The following is a 7,164-nucleotide window of genomic DNA, read 5'->3' as shown; positions in this document are numbered from 1 at the left end:
CGGTCACACTACACACGCTACACACACTACACACACTACACACATTACACACACACACACTACACACACACTACATACTATACACACTACACAATATACACACTACACACACTACACACATTACACACATTACACACACTACACACATTACACACTACACACACTACACACACTACACACATTACACACTACACACACTACACACACTACACACACATTACACACTACACACACCACACACGAAACACACTACACACTACAACACTCACAGCGTGAGCTAAAAATCAATTAGCGACATGCAATCAAACTCGCTGCTGACCCTAGCAACAATAACCTTTAAAACAATGGGGTCACCTCACGCAGCAACGGTGGCTAGTCATCGAGAAAAGACTGATGCTATATACACTACACTATACACTACTATACACTACACTATACACTACTATACACTAAACTATCCACTATACTATACACTACTATACACTACACTAGTATATACTATACACTACACTATACACTACTATACTATACACTACTATACACTATACTATACACTACACTCTACACTAGTATACACTAAACTACTATACACTTCACTACTATAAACTAAACTATACACTACTATACACTACACTATACACTCCTATACACTGCACTATAGTATAGTGTATAGTAGTGTATAATGTAGTGCATAGTGTAGTGTATCGTAGTATAGTGTATTATACTGTTGTGTTTAGTGGTGTAGTGTATAGTAGTGTAGTGTATAGTAGTGTAGTGTATAGTGTAGTGTATAGTAGTGTAGAGTGTAGAGTATAGTAGTGTATTTTAGTGTACATTGCACTGCTGAGTATAATAGTGTATAGTAGTGTATAGTGTAGCGTATAATGTAGTGTATAGCATAGTAGTGGATAGTTTAGTGGTGCACAGTGTAGTGCATACTGTCGTATATAGTGTAGTGTATAGTGTAGTATAGTAGTGTATAGTGTAGTACATGGTGTAATGTATAGTAGTGAATAGTATAGTAGTGCATAGTGTAGTGTATAGTAGTGTATAGTGTAGTGTATAGTGTAGTACAGTAGTGCATAGTGTAGTAGTGGATAGTGCAGTGTATTGTAGTGTAAATCAATGGCTGAAAACTCTTAGGATTGTAAAACAACAACCAAAAAACCCCCCATAAAATCAACACGTAGGTAACATGAGAATGAAACGATTTACGGTCTCCCTCTCTCGATACACAAGTTGTAAAAGCCAGTGCACAATCACCTTTCGTACCACCACCTCCTCCCCCCCCCGCCCTCTGCTCTTATCGATAAGCAATTCCGGAAAATCGCCAATCGCAACAGAGGCCGATCTGAGGTGCGGCTTTGGGTGCAAGGAGGGAATGGTTGGCGTTGCGCAGCGAATCAGGCACAGAGCTGAGGTTCGATTCCTCCGTTTACTGCGACCAACGCTGTCCAGTGCCTCTCCCCCGCTAGGTCGACTCAGCCTCAAATGAGTGGTCCCTGGTGCAAGGCCGTAGCCAGTGATGGTGGTCACCCTCTCTGTGTGTAGCCACAGTGCCCGGTAGCCTTCATAGGCGCTGTTTGCTAACAGCACTTGCCCCTAAGGTCTGCCACAGGCTACACGGGGGGTCTTTGTCTTTGTAAAGTGTATCAGGTGAAGTTTCACAAACTTTGCACTCCCAAGTCCAGACATGCGGGGTTGTGGAAGGTCCAACGCCGTTTAAAAATTAATACTGTCATGGGATTTCCACCTTCATCGTGATGGTTATCAAGATCGTCGACATCACTATCACCATCATCACCACTGACATCATCATCATTATCACCATCATCATCAACTTCACCATCATCACAATCATCATAATCTTCACCATCATTATCACCATCATCTTCACCATCACCATCATCAACCACTGATATCATCATCTGCACCATAATTATCCCCATCATCATCTTCATCTTCACCATCATCACCATCGTCATAATCATCACCATCATCATCTTCACCATCATTATCACCATCATCATCACCATCATCACCATCATCATCATCATCTTCTTCACCATCATCACCATCATCATACTCATCACCATCATCTTCACCATCATCACCATCATCATTTCCACCCGTTTCTGCCTTTGTACTGCTCGCCTTTTGATTAGCTACGTGTCTCTATGTATCTCTACGTGTCTCTATGTGTCTCTATGTGTCACTATGTGTCTCTATGTGTGTCTATGTGTTTCTATGGGTCTCGATGTGCCTCTATGTGTGTCTATGTATCTCTATGTGTCTCTATGGGTCTCTATGTGTCTCTATGTGTTTCTATGGGTCTCGATGTGTGGGTGAGTGAGCGAGTGGGTGAATGAGGGAGTAGGTGAGTGGGTGAGTGGGTGGGTAGGTGAGTAAATGCGAGGGTGAGTGGTTTGGTGAGTGACTTATTAGGTGAGTGGGTCAGTGAGCAAGTGGTTGACCCAATGAGTGAGTGGCTGAGTGAGTGAGAGGGTGAGTGGGTGAGTGGGTGAGTGGGTGAGTGAGTAGGTGAGTAAGTGCGAGTGTGAGTGTGTTGGTGAGTGACTTATTGGGTGAGTCAGCAAGTGGGTGAGTGAGCAAGTGGGTGAGTGAGCAAGTGGGTGAGTGAATCAATGAGTGAGTGGGTGAGTGAGTGGGTGAGTGAGTGGGTGAGTGGGTGGGTGGGTGAGTGGGTGATTGAGTGAGTGGGTGAGTGAGTGGGTGGGTGTGAGTGAGTGGGTGAGTGGTTGAGTGGGTGAGTGGGTGGGTGGGTGAGTGGGTGATTGAGTGAGTGGGTGAGTGAGTGGGTGGGTGTGAGTGAGTGGGTGGGTCAGTGAGTGAGTGAGTAAGTGCGAGAGTGAGTGTGTTGGTGAGTGACTTATTGGGTGAGTCAGCAAGTGGGTGAGTGAGCAAGTGGGTGAGTGAGCAAGTGGGTGAGTGAATCAATGAGTGAGTGGGTGAGCAAGTGGGTGAGTGGGTGGGTGAGTGGGTGATTGAGTGAGTGGGTGAGTGAGTGGGTGGGTGTGAGTGAGTGGGTGAGTGAGTGAGTGGTTGAGTGGGTGAGTGGGTGGGTGGGTGAGTGGGTGATTGAGTGAGTGGGTGAGTGAGTGGGTGGTTGTGAGTGAGTGGGTGGGTCAGTGAGTGGGTAAGTGCGAGAGTGAGTGGGTTGGTGAGTGACTTATTGGGTGAGTGAGCAAGTGGGTGAGTGAGCAAGTGGGTGAGTGAATCAATGAGTGAGTGGGTGAGTGAGTGGGTGAGTGAGTGGGTGAGTGGGTGGGTGAGTGGGTGATTGAGTGAGTGGGTGAGTGAGTGGGTGGGTGTGAGTGAGTGGGTGAGTGAGTGGTTGAGTGGGTGAGTGGGTGGGTGGGTGATTGAGTGAGTGGGTGAGTGACTGGGTGGGTGTGAGTGAGTGGGTGGGTCAGTGAGTGGGTGAGTGAGTGTACGAGTGATGATGATATCACCCAACTTCGTTAAACCGCTATCATTACGTGCGATGGAGATGCACGCTTCAGAACAAAATAGCTACTAACGTAACTGTGCAGTGAGCGGCAGCTTTACACCTGGTGACTAAAATAGTTCAGTTTAAATCAGTGCTGATCACGGGCAGATGATTGCTTAGGTATTGCGCCTTCAGACGACCCCACCAAATTGGTTATCCGATGCGACACCGCCACCCTGCGGCCAGTCGGTGGTACAGACGTGGCGAGCGGTTGGAGGCGCTGCCGTGGATATCAGCACTAATACCACTACTACTGCCAGTACAACCACCAGTACAACTGCTTATACCGCTACTACCAGGGACGTGCGGTCAGGGGAGGCAGGGGAGGCAGAGGCTCACCTGTTATACTCCAATGAAAATAGCTGTTACGAAAAGTAAAAAGAAAAGAAAATTAAATAAATATGAAGATTTTTCCACTGATCTGTGTTATAAATGTAATTTCTGTACGATTCCAATCATTTTTATAGTCAAAATCGCCAAATTTGCGGAGCTCCACTGCAAATACAGGAAGAGACGAGAGGTGAGGCAGCGACGAGCTCAGCCTCCCCTCTGATTGCACAACCCCTTAGTTACTGGATGGAGCGTGGGCAATAAGCGCTTGCCTGTTACTATCTCAGCATGTCACCAATGTAATGTTTGTAGACCCCTTCGTTTCATGTCCTCGCCTTCCATACTCCAGGTAACTTATTTCACGTGTGTGTATGAAGATATTTAGGCTGGCTGGTCTCGTCATGAAACTGCAATGAAAAAGCACCAGGGGAGGCAGCTATCACATCTGCCTCACTGAGGAGGACGTGTCTAACACGACCCCCTCAGTGTGTGAATCCGGCTCTGACACTAGCCAGTGCCTCCCCAGCCATTGACCTCACCACACAGAGGCGTAGCTAGGATATTTTGCGCCCGGGGACGAACTATAAAATTGGCGCCCCCCCCCCCCCCCGTTGAATCACATTTTCCTATTACATCGAATAAAGAATAACAATTTTAATTTTAATGAAACATTGTATTTAAAGAAGCAAATTTATAGAAATTATATTACATGGCTCACTCAGTCACTGTCGTAGACTGGTTGACATAGTCTACAAAATATTATTTTTTCTTGATTTCACTGTCGCAAACTGGTCAATCACGTAATCAAAATCTGTTTTTTTCCAATGTTTCTCTTTCAACGCTAAGAAGAGCAAGATCGCTGAGACGATCTTATCCCATTGAAGCACGCAAATACGACAAAATAAGTTTTAATTTGCTGATCGACCGCTCACAGCTTGCAATTGAAACTGCTATTGTTAATACAATTTGCAGTGAAATTCGCAAATTCGGAAATATGTCGTCTCCATAAAACACAATAAAACCAAGAAGATCCAAAGGAGTTTCTGGTAGAACTTCATTCCGGTTACTGAGCAGCATTTTGCAATCTCCAATTTCTGTGAAGAGTTCGTGGCCATTGATGTCGGTGTCATAGAAATTTCCAAAATCTTTGCAATTTCGACGAATTGCATCGACATCTGTGTCGGATAGAAGAGTTTTGACGTCCAGCAGAAATCCAAATTTTGTGTTCAGGTCTTTTAGTCGTAAAAACCGTGTTGACATCTGTTGAAGTTGATAAAATACGCTCTTCATAACGTGCACAATTTCTTCTTCTGCTGAAAGTCCTGCATCTCTTGCCAGTTATCCTGGCATCTTCCGACGTTGCCTAATTCTTCTGTCCACATCGATCCCCCAGGCTGTGCATCTTGTTTTGGCGTTTTCTACAGCAACTTGGCTCAAATCATCACGAAGCTTGACAAATTCATGCTCCAAAGATTCAAGATCAGTTGCTGCTTCCTTGAAATTCATAGTAGGATCCTGTAAGCGCTTCTGAACACGATCAATTTTTCCAAGAATGACATTCCAGAAATGTAATAAAACTATGAAGTTAAAATTTAATACGCATGCCTGTAACTGTTCTGCATCACTTCTGGTTTCAGGCGTCATAGTTACGTCCTCCGATAATTTGTCTAGCAGCCCTACTAGTTCATCCAGTCCTTCATAGATAGCTTTAACAGTTTCTGATCGTGCACTCCAGCGTGTTTCAGGCCGTCGTAGTTTCCGCCACCAAAAAACAGGCCAGTGACTAAGGCTGAACGACTGCACCTGTCTGTTGTTTGGGACGTTCTTCAATGTAAGTTCTTAATAGGCGTGCGTACCAAAATGTGTGTGGCGGGATATATAAACTTTTAGGTTCAGGTGTAGATTTGTGCAGTAGTTTCAGGCTGTCGCGCCCGCCGCAATAAGTTACAATGTAACAAACTTAATTTGGAACTTTCGTGACTGCAGGAATTATTCTTTGGTTCTTTCGGTAAAGTCACGTATAAAGATAAAATAATAAATTAAATTAAATACTAGCATACGACGTTTCGATTGCAACACAAGCAATCATCATCCGCCCCACCTTTCTCTATTTAAGGCCTCGACACAGAGGCGTAGTTTCTCTTTGTGCCTATGTTTGCTCTCTCTCTATGTATCTCTGTGATATCTGTCTGCTTATATGTCTGTCTATGTTTCTGGTTCTGTGTTTAATCTCTCTCTCAAATTTAGCATTCTCAGGAAGAACGTAATCAACCAGATAGGGTGATGACTGTAATATTATCCGACTCTCTGTTGTATTACATTATATTTCTAAGTATACTAGATTTGTGTTTCTATTTAATTTATACCTGATGATGATTGCTTGTGTTGCAATCGAAACGTCGTATGCTAGTATTTAATTTAATTTATTATTTTATCTTTATATGTGACTTTATCGAAAGAACCAAAGAATAATTCCTGCAGTCACGAAAGCTCCAAATTAAGTTTGAACCACTTCTACGGGGAAGTTTAAAGTTTGTTTTTTCTCTCTCTCTCTCTGGGTTTTTTCGTTGTTCATCTCTGCTTGTGTATCGGTCTTCGTGTCTGTGTTTTTTCAAATTTCACACTTAACTTCTAATTTAGCAATCTTTGGAAGAACGTAATCAACCAGGCTATGCGTTAATTGTGTGTTGACCGACCCTCTGTGTTGCATTGCATTACATTTCGAAATTTTTGCTAGGTTAGTTAATTTAGTGTGTCTCTCTCCCTGCCTCCTAATTTTTTCAAGCTTTCGTACCGTACCACTCATCATGCTACTCATTGACATGCTAATTTCTCTAACCCCTCTCTCTCCGCGCCTGCCCCCCCCTCTCAAGCTTTTTACACCTTGCCACTCACCGTTTCCACTCATGGACATGCTAATTTATCTAACCCCTCCCTCTCTCCCCGCCCCCGCCCCCCCCTTTCTCTATTTAAAGCCTCGACACAGAGGCGTAGTTTCTCTTTGTGCCTATGTTTGCTCTCTCTCTATGTATCTCTGTGATATCTGTCTGCTTATATGTCTGTCTATGTTTCTGGTTCTGTGTTTAATCTCTCTCTCAAATTTAGCATTCTCAGGAAGAACGTAATCAACCAGATAGGGGGTTGACTGTTATGTTATCCGACTCTCTGTTGTATTACATTACATTTCTAAGTATACTAGATTTGTGTTTCTATTTAATTTATACCTGATGATGATTGCTTGTGTTGCAATCGAAACGTCGTATGCTAGTATTTAATTTAATTTATTATTTTATCTTTATACGTGACTTTACCGAAAGAATCAA

This window comes from Lampetra planeri, chromosome 45 (assembly GCF_965212315.1).
Source record: "Lampetra planeri chromosome 45, kcLamPlan1.2.h2, whole genome shotgun sequence".
Lineage (NCBI taxonomy): Eukaryota > Metazoa > Chordata > Hyperoartia > Petromyzontiformes > Petromyzontidae > Lampetra > Lampetra planeri.
The sequence above is the reverse complement of the archived record's forward strand: the minus strand, read 5'-3'. Positions refer to the sequence as shown.